The following is an 11,408-nucleotide window of genomic DNA, read 5'->3' as shown; positions in this document are numbered from 1 at the left end:
ACACACACACACACACACACACACACACACACACACACACACACACACACACACCACTCATTCCCCTCTGCCTCTGGTCCTTAACTCCCTTCTGGAAACATGTGGCCTTTCTTCATATGACAAGAATGACAGATGACAACTCCAAAAACCATTGGCTGTGAGGTCAGAAGTACCATCAATCTCCCCTCTACCACTTCCTACATTCACCCGCTCTGTGCCAGGCCCTAGGCTAGGAGCTGGGATTATAATGGTAAAAAGGAAAAGTCCTGTCCTCAAGAAACTTCCATTCTGTGGACCTGCCTGTGGAACCTCCATCCAATCTCGTTCTTTGTCTGGTTCTTTGTCTGGGCCTCAGTTTTCTCCTGCACAAAATGGGGATACTACTACATTTACTACGTACTTCTCAAAGTGTTGGAGAAGAAACTACTTGGCTCACCTTCCTTTCTTTCCCCAAGCATTCCCTTACAACAGAAACATGAGTTATTATTATCTGCAAGGTCTCTCCCATCTCTAAAACTCATGACCCAATAAAGCCCGAATAAACCCCAAGCCAGTTCTTTCTCTGTACTTTAACTAAGGCCATACCAGCCATGCACACCATGTGCTCCCAGAATCACATGGGAGGGCAGAGCCCCCTGCCACCAAGGTGCTCCCTAAGCCCTGTGACACATCACCTCTGGGTCTGAGATTTCTTTCCAAGAAAGTCCGTACATATGTAGCAGGATACAGGAAACAGATCACTAGATACCTGATGAATAAACACTTTGCCAATCTAGAGTGAATGGTTCTGCTGTGACGTCGTGGTCTATGTCATTTGACTGTAATATCATCAGACCAGGTCCCATCCTCTCCTCCTGGACAGCCACAGGAATGCTGCATTAAAATCCCCAGGGATGAATTCTGGAAATCAGTTTGGAGCTATGCCTGAAGAGTTACTAACTAGTGCTGACCCTTTGACTCAGCTGTACCACTAACAGAACTCCACTTCAAAGAGATCAAAGAAAAAGGAAAAGGTAGTAGCTCTTTTTCGTAAAGGCAAAAATATTTTTGGTATGAATCTAATAGCATACTACTGTGCTACAAGAAATCAGGGGTAGTTTCAGCTAGGTGGTGCAGTAGATAGAATGTCAGGCCTGGAGTCAAGAAGATTCCTCTTCCAGAGTTCAAATCCAACCTCTGACACTTACTAACTGGGTGACCCTGGGGAAGTCACTTAATCCTGTTTGCCTCAGTTTCCTACTTTGTAAAATGATCTGGAGAAGGAAATGGCAAACCACTCCAGTATCTGTGTGAAGAAAACCCCAAAGGGGGTCACCAAGAGTTGGACACAATTGACCAATGACTGAACAATAACAACAAAACAATGCGGTGTCAGAGCAACCCAAGACTTGTATGAACTGATGCCCAATAAAGTGAGCAGAACCAGAAGAACAATTTATACAACAGCTCTATTGTAAAGACAAACAGCTTTGAAAGACAAATGAAGAACTCTGGTCAATGCAGTGACCGATCAAGTTGCCAAAGGGTCAGTGATGAAACACACTATAATTCTTGACAGAGAGGTGGGTGGATTCAGACTGAGAGATGCAAAATACTGTACATTTTTAGGCATGGGCAATGCATGAATTTGGTTTGCTTTAATACACGTGTTTATTGCAGAGGATTTGTTATTTTTTTATTTTGTGTTATTTAATTGAAAGTTCTCAAAGGCTGTTTACTTTTTCTTCTCCACATCTTGCTCTGCAGCCTCCTTGGCTCCTTTGGCCTGGATTCCACTGGCCCTGAGTTCTAGCGAATGCCTTGAAATTCTCTTCGTCTTCAGTAACGACTCGAGCTTTCTCTTTCTTGTAGACATTTCTGATGGGCGTAACTGGTCCTGTGAGCTGGGCTGCCAACTTGAGTTCTTCAGCAGAGCTATCTCCCTTCTCGGGTGCAGATGGTGTCCTTGGGAAGAGGATCAGTTTGGAACAATATTCTTTCAGCCACTGCACATTTGCCTGGAGAGACTCTGTAGACTTATTTTGGCAATGAGGGTCCACAGAGATACCAATGGTCCATGCCACTTTTTTATGGATACCAGCCACCCACAGCTCTTCCAACATGAATCCTCTATCAGCACGTACTTTGGTGTGGTATCGGACAGTAGGGCACCTCACGATGGGCCGGATAGGACCAGATGCAGGGCAAGGAGCAACTGGACGTGCTTTTGCTTGATGGGCCTTTCGCCTTCTGATCTTCCTGGCTGACTGGTTAAACCATGTGGCAACTCATCTTTGCCAGTCTTTGTAGAAATGGGGCTTCAGAATCATGCCATTTTGACTGGGCACCATGGATGCTTAGAACCCTCCTCACGGGCACCTAGGCCGATTGGAAAGGATGGATTTGTTATTTTTAATAGAGGAAGGGAAATAGAGTTTTAATTGAAAAAAAACAATTTAATATTAAGAAACATTCACAAGTCTAGGGCCACTGGCTTCATCTAAGATCCCCAAGATTGATACCCAAATGTCCCAGACTAATGACATCGCCTTCCCCTGAGGCTTCTTGCAAAGCTTATGGGTTCACAGATCTAAAGGTAGCTAGGGTCTCAGAGGTCACCTAGGCCAACCCCCTTTTTTACAGAGGAGGAAACTAAATGAGGCCCAGGGCATTTTAAGGATCAAAGAGAGCTGGACACTAGTAGATCCCTATTTTAAATGACATGTCCATGGTCATAGAAGTCATAAGCATCAGAGGGGGTGGGATCGGAGCCTTAGCCCTCTTCCTCCAGAGACATCCTCTTTCCACTGTGTCCCACTTCCTGGCTTCCTTCTGCTCCTATTTCCACAATGCCTCACAAAGGGCCAATGACTGAGGATCAGCTGATCACATTGGGGCCCAAATGTCTGACGGAATAATGCTGTGCAGTGAGACATGACAAATACAGAGAATTCGGAGAAACTTGGCAAGACTTATCAGACGTGATGCAAAGCAAAATAACCTGGAAACAATATATGTAATGACTACAGCAATGTAAAAAAAAAAAATTAAAAGACATGCTCTGTGAGTCTGGTTTGTTACAAGAGGTGCACTCCCTAGTACAGGGAGGGACCAAGTTGGAAATAATTGTGATTTAAAAAACAAAATGAATCAATAAAACTTTAAGAAATAAATGAGTATGATTTCAAACATGGTGGGTCTGGAGTGGGGGGAAAGGGAGAGGAAAGGATACTTCAGCACCCAATGATGTCACAACTGAACCATTTGTCTTAGGGGCTATTTAGCCAGTGTCTTGTGTCCTCCTCCATGCTTATGCTCTGTCTAGAAGACCTGGCATTGAAGGAAGTCCCAAATCTTTTAGAAATAACTTTAAAAGAATTGTTCATTCACCATGATTCTATAGCACCAATCTATCCCTTTTGTCAGGATGGTGGGAAAGTAGCCAAGAGAGTTTGATGTTCCATACCCAATCATCATCTCAAGTTTGTTTTGTTTTTAATTTATTTTTATTTTTTCCTGCCAGTGTGGAGCCTATTTATTTTCACTAAATTTGCTTTGTAAAACTTACCTCCCATGAAAGTCAGAAACCTCCTGTGGGGCCAGATTGGTCAGTGTTCACCATCTCCATTGCTCCAATTGCCTAAATGATTGTCTAGCATCCCCTCGCTTAGTGTTGAAGAGAATCCTTCCTTTGGGAGGCTTCTTTCACCTGGCCCCAGACTAACCACCATTTCCTGAAGCTTGGGAATTATGAAGGACCCTGAGACCAAGACCCTTCCAAACCCTGGGGAGAAGATCAACTCTCAAGCATCCAGCTGAAATAAAGCAGCCTAGGACACTAGGGTTGTGAATCTCCCACTGGAAGAATGTCCAGAGGCCAACCAGTGTAAGCCCCTGATCTTATAGAAGGACAGACTGAGGACAAGAGAGATCATGCTCAGGGTCACACAACATCCTTTCTCTCCATTCTAGATCGGTGCCACTCAATATGTGGGCATTCAATGGCCAGTGACTTTGTTTCCCTAAACTACAAAATTGCATTACAAAGGTTTCCCTGTGAATAATAATTTTTTGAAAGCTAGAGTCACACAGAACAAGGACAAGTTTATAAGCTAGAGCCCCAGTTTGGGTCCCTCGTGGCCTCCTTGGCTCCCCTCCTTTGACTTTGGCCAAGCCGAGAGTCTCCCCACCACTTCAGTTCTCAATAGTTTAAGTGGAATCTGGATTGCATTAACACCCGAGTGCCTTCCAGGAACAAGGTTGTGACAGCCCTACTCACTGTTCTCTGCCCAGGCCGGATTCCAGCCATTCCGTTCTAGGCACCACATTTTAGGAAAGACCCTGATAAGTTGAAGAATGTTCTGAAGAAAGCAAGTTGCCTGGTGAAGGGCCTCAAGGTCATGCAGCTCAGGTATTAAATGAAGAAATGAGAGGTGCTTTGCCTGGAGAAAAAAAGACTGAGGGGAACTCCCTAGCCCTCTTCAAGCTTTGGAACGGCTGGCACATGGAAGGGAATGTGACCAATTCTGCTTGTCCACAGAGGAAAGAGCTAGAACCAGTGGGCAGAAGCTGAAAAAAAAAAGCAGATTTAGGTTTGGGAAGCAGGCTGGAATAATTCAAAGTGTCTTAAATCGACTGCCTGTATTGGGAGTGGGTTCAAGCAAAAGTTGCATGACCATTACCTTCAACAGTAATAGGATTATTGTTACTTTGGACTAGATGGCCTCAGGCTGCTTCCAGCTCTGAAGGTCTAGGATTCTGAAACATATGTTAGAGTTGCCTTGATTCCATGAGAATTCTCAATGAGAAACTGAGAGAGAAAGTTTCCTACATCTTGGAGCTATGACACATGTCTTTTCTCATTGGCCCATTGACTTAATATTTCACATTTCCTACAGATGAAGATTGTCTGTTGCACTAGTTAAAGTCACATTTCCACCAGACCAAATGGGCTTAGTGGTTTCTTACAGGGCCAAATGAGCAAGCTGGCTCCCACTCTGATATGGGACAAGCCCATATACATGCCCTCTGTTTTCTACCTGTGTTCCAATCGAATGTATGTATATCATGTATTTGGGAGAGACTATCCCACCTCTTACTTGCCCTGGCAGGTTGGGTTACTGGGTGCTCACTGCTTACTGATCCCCAAAAGTCTAGGGATAACCCCAAGGAACTGTGAGGCAATTTTCAACAACTATGGCTCACAAGCCCCTACTGGTAGGCTTTTCCTTGCCATGATTATCGGTTGGTATCATCTAGTCAGCCAGACTTAATTAACTTTTAGAAAGGGGTATTTACTAAGGTGACATAGTTTAGAAAAAATGCATACACACAGTTGGTATAAAACATCCTCTCAGAAGTTGGCGACATTGTCTCCCAACAATCCATACAGAGTCCTGGTGAAAGGGGGCTCAAACTTAGAGCGAATGTGGTAAAGGGGTTAAAAGTCTTTTTATTCCCCCTTGTGGGATATGCATAAAGTCACACTGAGGCATGATAGGGCTTTTCTGCTGGGACCCTTGTGGAGTCTTAAATTTACCTTTCCTTATCACGTCTAGTTTGTTCTCAGCTACCAGTGAAGACACCTCAGCCAGCCAATGTAGATGAAAGGAAGTCTAGAAGCCTTCCAAGATTACAAAGTCTTCGTCTAGCAAGTAGGAAGAAATTGAAGCCAAAGAACTCCTCCCACCAAGTGATTCCTTTTCAGGGGCTTGGCTCCCACCACTGCTCTGTAAGATAATGGATTCTCCGCTTCCAGCTAGCTCTATAGTCTGACACAGGCCCCAAAGGGTTAGGTTACTCTCCTAGTCAATCCAAACTTCCTATTTCATATAAGGAGATATCTAAGACTTGGTCATACCTAGTGGACAATTAAGATGTCTTCTCACCTGATAAACGTATTAGGGCTAAGTGGAGTGGAGACTTTTCAAGACAAAAAATGTTTATTAAGCCTGTACTGCATGTAAGGTACTATACTAGGCATTAGAGATACACAGGCAAAATTAAAAACACTCCTGCCCACGTGGAGGTTAAAGTCTACTAGGGGATAAACCATGTAAATAGATAGAAATTGGATAATTTGAGGCGAAAAGATAGAAATGATAATGACAACTAAAGGAATCAGGAAAGGTTTCCCATCGGAAGTGGCATCTGAGCTGAGCTTTGAATTGGGGGCCTGGGTTCTGGAAAGAGACACTGGATGTTCCAGCCCAAATCACTCCTCCCTTCAGCCACTGGGGTTTCTCACATTCTCCTTTGCCCCTTCACTGACCCCAAGGCTGTGAGTTGCTGGGCATCAGGAAGGCCACACAGGTTTTCAGGAAGAGGAGAATGTCAAGGCTTTAAGTGTTTTCTCAAAAGACTTATACAGTCTTACCTGTATGGCCTGAAAAAGTCATTTAATTTGTCTGAGCCTCAGTTTCCTTGGGGATGTATGTTTGTTTGTTTCATATCCTCAATATCTGGCACTGTCTTACACAGAGTAAGTGGTTAAAAAATGTTTCTCGTGCTAAATATATCTGGACTCCACTTGTCCCTGCTATGTTTCCTCAGGTAAAAATTCATTTTAATTTTTCACTTGTGTGCGACCAGTGGGGGTGGGGTGGGGGAGAGTACCCTAAAGTCACTCTATTCCCTTCCATCTCTGGAACTATGATCTTGTAAAGACAAAACTATAGCAATAGCAACAGTTACAGTGGGCCTTCTGTGAACCTGATACTCTGTTAGACTCTGGAAATACAAAGATAAAAACAAAACAAGACCTGCCTTCAAGAATATAAATTCTAGCTCAAAAAGGTATCATTTCCCAACTCCTAGATGTATATTGTGATATAGTCAGGATAAAGGACTAGCCTTAGAGTGAGGAGGGCCTGGGTTTAATCCTTCCTTTCACACGTGTGGCCACCAAAAAAATCACTCCAGCCCACAGCACCTGAGGGCAACTCCCTACCTGAAACTCCAAGCTGTAAAGTGTTGGCCCAGGAATTTCCGATACCAATAAAAGCTCAGTGAGGAAGCCACAGCTTCACCCTCCTTTACCATGCTGCCCCATATTCATCTTTCAAGGCTGCACCAATTCCAAGTCTTCTATGTCTTCTCACCCAATTAAAGACAATGGGTTGGTCAGTCATGCTGGGGAAACGTGTCGGTGAGGACTAGCTGTGAGTGGGATCTCATCTTGTGTACATAAGTAATAATGATATATGGGCTAAATCAGCAAAGTACAGAGCACCCAGTGAATTCTTCAATGGTATGTCTAACATCCCCTCTCAAAAAAAAGTGGTGCTCCCTATCTAGGGCCCGGGAAAAGCCAGGTGTTGTTGGCATATTGCTGTTGTTTTTAAATAGCCAATATAAACCACCTCTTTGATGCTTGTAGAATTTTATCCTGAAAATCTCCAAGGTGGATGAAGTGTGGGGAGGGTGGAGTGGGGAGGGAAGGACTTTTTCATTCTCTCCATGTCAAGTACACACTGGTGTGACTACCACTTTTAGTTTCTAAGTGAAGGGTTTCTGGCAGGCATCTGTTCATTCAATAAAGGTTGATTTAACATCTATTACGTGTAAAGCACACTGTTGGCAAATAGAGATGCAGAGGTCTCTGCCCACCCAGAGCTTACATTATAATAGGAAGGGGGACAGGTGTGATATCAAGACAGACATTCATACTATCAATATGGGAGGGTTGATATCTTCCACAGAGTCTCTCACATAGAGTTTGTTGTTCAGTTGTACCTGATTCTTTTGTGACCCTATTTGGGGTTTTCTTGGTAAAAACACTGGAATGCTTTGCCATATACTTCTCCAGCTCATTTTACAACTAAGGAAACTGAGGCAAGAAGGGTGAAGTGACTCATCCAGGGTCACATAGCTAGTAAGTGTCTGAGGCTGGATTTGAACTCACAGAGATGAGTCTTCCTGATTCCAGGGCCAGCAACTCTATCCATTTTGTCCCCTCCTGAGAGACCCAGCTTCCTGCCCCACCCCCATCCCACCCTTGACCTCCCAAAGAAGTCAGTAAAAATGTTCGTCATAGATGGCCTGGGGAAAGGAGGAACATAGTGGAGCGTAAGGAAAAGAATGAAGTAATAGAGGAGAGAATTGAAAGAGATGTTTAGGAGTTTCTGTTCTGAAGAGTCCTTGCTTTAAGAAGAGGTTGACGGAACTGCAACGTGTGTAGCTGTTAAAGAAAACGGCACCTTAGAGATCGTCAGGTTTTACAAATGAGCAAACTGAGGCCGATAGAGGGAAAAGGACTTGCTCAAGGCCACACAGGTAAAATTAGCACAGTTATTGAAGACTAAAACTCAGCTCTACCTTCCCCAAATCCAAAGCTCTTTTATTCTACCACATTTTCTCAGTATATCTACATGCCTGGCTATTTTTTTCCTTCCCCTTTGCCTTTGGAATTATTTTCAAGGAAGGAAGAGGAGGAGGAGAAAAAAGGAGAGAAGGAGGAAGATGACAATGATAATGACAACAACAGGAAGATGAGGAAAAGTTTCAAGAGGAGAAAAAGAGGAAGAGGTAAAAGAAGAGGAAGCATCATGCCTCCATCCCGGTCTATGAGCTCTGTGAGGTCAGGGGTCCCCTTCTCTGAACTTTGCAGTTCCCCAGCCCTTAATACTGGGCTCTGCATACAGTAAGCATTGGATAATATTTCTTGGATTGAAATAAAGTTTAAAGTGCACGACTCAAGATAAATACATTAGAGCATTAAAAAACAAAAACAATAACGATAACAACAACATTAATCAGAGGTTTCCCTCCTGGTGGGAGAGGAGAAAGAATCACTAGTGGAATTCTTGTACTTCTTGGAATAAATTCTCCAAACCCAGTTTAGTAAAACCTGGAAGACTTAGCAGCAGGCCAGACCCTCAGCCTTCTTCCTCCAGCCTGGAGCCTACATCCTGTGTGAGTGCATGTGTGTGCGTGCATACGTGTATCAATATTCACTTGAGCTAGTAAGCTCTACAGCTCTCATCTGTCCATCTTTGTTTCTCTCACAGATATTGAGGGATCAGACTGAAGGATCAAAATAGAAATGTAAGTCTCCATTTTTATGGAGCTCTTTCACTCCTGCCAAGCACTTGACATCTCCTTGAAGTCTCCCAACCGCCTTTGAAGTAGGCACTTCGGGGATTAGTATCCCCAGTTTACAGAAGAGAACACTGAGGCTTAGGGGAAGAGTGACTTTTTCCTGGTTGCAGAACTCAGGTCAGAGGGATCTCCTGCCAGTAGGACCCTCCCCACTACTCCACTCGGCCTCTAGCTCCTATGCCACCCTGCCCAAGGATAACAAGAGTTCTTGGCCAGTTACAGGAAAGACACCAGTTGTTGCTTCCTGTCTGTCTCCCTCTTTCCTCTCATCTCCAGCCCCGATCTAATGTCCAAAGGCCAGGCTCTGCCCCCCCCCCCCCCCATTGTCCCTTCAAAAGGGAATTTAGAGCAGCCTTTCTTTCCAACCAGGCTTTTGATGTGCAAATCCCCTCCCCCTTCCGCAGGGGAGAGGTGGAGGGAGAGATTCAGACAGACAGACAGAGCCAGAGACGCAGATACACAGACACAAAACTACAGACACATAAGCACACAGACCCAGACGAACATAGACAGAGAGACCTGGGTAAAGCGAATCCCAAGGGAAAGACTGCTCTGGGACCAGCCCCTGCCCCACCCCCCCCCCCAACTAAGTACTTAATGAATAAATTACGCAGGAAGCTTAGCTGGAGTGCTATGTTTATTTTGGCTTATTGGAAGCTCAGTGAGAGGTAAAGGTTCTATCTAGCTTTATGGATTGTGAAGTTCCTTTCAAACACCATCTCTTTGAACCCTCACAACACCCCAGCATAGTGAAGCCGCTATAGGGATTATTTTTCCCATTTTACAGATTGGCCCATCTTGCTAATGGCCCTCCTCAAGTTATCTGGGATTTCTTTAACCGTGTACACACCCTTCTCCCCCAGATTTTGTATATATTCATCTATTTGTGCGTGGCATTTTTCCAGTGGAATAGAATGCAAGTTTCCTGAGGGTAGGGTCAGTTTCATTTTTGTATGTGAAACCACAGTGTCTTCCTCAGAGCAAGTGCTCTGAATTAGTGAGTGTGGAAAAACAGAAGCTCAGAGATGTGAGGTGACTTACCTAGGATCACACAGCTAGATAGTTCCAGACTAGAGCTAGCAGGGACTTGTCTAGGCCAGACAAGTAGCCCATGTACCCCTTTGGCAGCCTGGTCAGTTGTATGGACTCCTTCTCATAGGAAGGGAACCAATCATGGTGAAATAGTTATCAAATACATTGGCGTGATACAACCTCCTCATATTACAGATGAGGAAACTGAGTCCCAAGGAAGTTGTGTTACTTGCCTAGAGTGATGAGACGCTCTACTGAGCGTCTGAGGAAGGGTCCAGGTCGTCCTGACTCTGGATACAGCTCAAGCAACTGCACAAGATAGTGGAAAGATAAGTGCTGTACCTGGAGTGAGGAAGATAGGAGTTTAAATCCTACCTCGGACACTTATTAGCTAAGTGATCCTGGGAACTTGACTTAAGCTTTCTGAGATTCAGTGTCCTCATAATAATAGCTACCATTTATATAACGCTTTAGGGTTTCCAGAGCACTTTACTTATTTGATCCTCACTTACGTTCCCATATTTGAACCCCACAACAACCCTGGGAGGAAAGTGTTGTTAATATTCCCAATTTAAATATGAGGAAACTGAGGCTGACTTGTTCAGAGCCACGTAATGTCTGCGGCAGCCTTCGTTCTCAAGCCTTAGGACTCCAAGTCCAATACTCCTGCTCTATGCTTGTTCTAAGACAAGGTCTCCCCTCCTCCCGGCGCTGTTTCCGTTACAGCCCCCGGGGTGACATTGTGCCTAGTTCAAGCAAAAAGCGCGTTTGAGTACACCGCAGAGGGAGAGGCCCGCTGGGCTAAGAAGAGTGTCTCCGATGCCGGGGACTGGAGACCCTGGTTCAGGGCGCGGGCAAGGGTCCGAGGAGTTCCACTCCCTTAGCTAAGTCCCGGGCAGCCTCGGAAACCTCGATTTCCCCCCCGGGCGCCTGCCTGCCCACCGCTGCGGAGCCCGGGACCAGAAGCAGGAGGGGGCAGCGGGGACAGGGAGAGGAGAAAGGAGAGGAGGGGAGCGTCAGCCCCAGTCCCCTCTTCTCCCTCCCCCCCCTCCCGCGTAGGCACTCACACACCCCCTCCCAGCCCCTCTCCGACGCTTTGAAATACCATCCCGGGCTTTGTAGTGGCCCTGAAGGGGCGGGCAGAACCAGGGGCCGGGAGTATAAAGGCGGGGGCGGTGGCAGCGACCCGGGACAGAGCTGCCCGCGCATCCAACGGCACTCGGGAGCTCTGGTGGGCTCGTCCCGGGCTGCTCTCAGACTGAGAGCCGGGGAGCCGGGGAGTGCCCGGAGGCCGGGCG

At 45.5% G+C, this 11,408-nt stretch overlaps 1 pseudogene; it reads right to left on the bottom strand.

Moving 5' to 3' along the window:
- Nucleotides 1–1,714: 1,714 nt before the first annotated feature.
- Nucleotides 1,715–2,330, bottom strand: LOC114026796 (annotated as a pseudogene).
- Nucleotides 2,331–11,408: the final 9,078 nt, after the last annotated feature.

Source organism: Vombatus ursinus, unplaced genomic scaffold, assembly GCF_900497805.2.
Source record: "Vombatus ursinus unplaced genomic scaffold, bare-nosed wombat genome assembly UNPS02014847.1, whole genome shotgun sequence".
Classification (NCBI taxonomy): domain Eukaryota; kingdom Metazoa; phylum Chordata; class Mammalia; order Diprotodontia; family Vombatidae; genus Vombatus; species Vombatus ursinus.
Note: the sequence above shows the minus strand (reverse complement) of the source record. Positions and strands in the feature narration are given on the sequence as shown.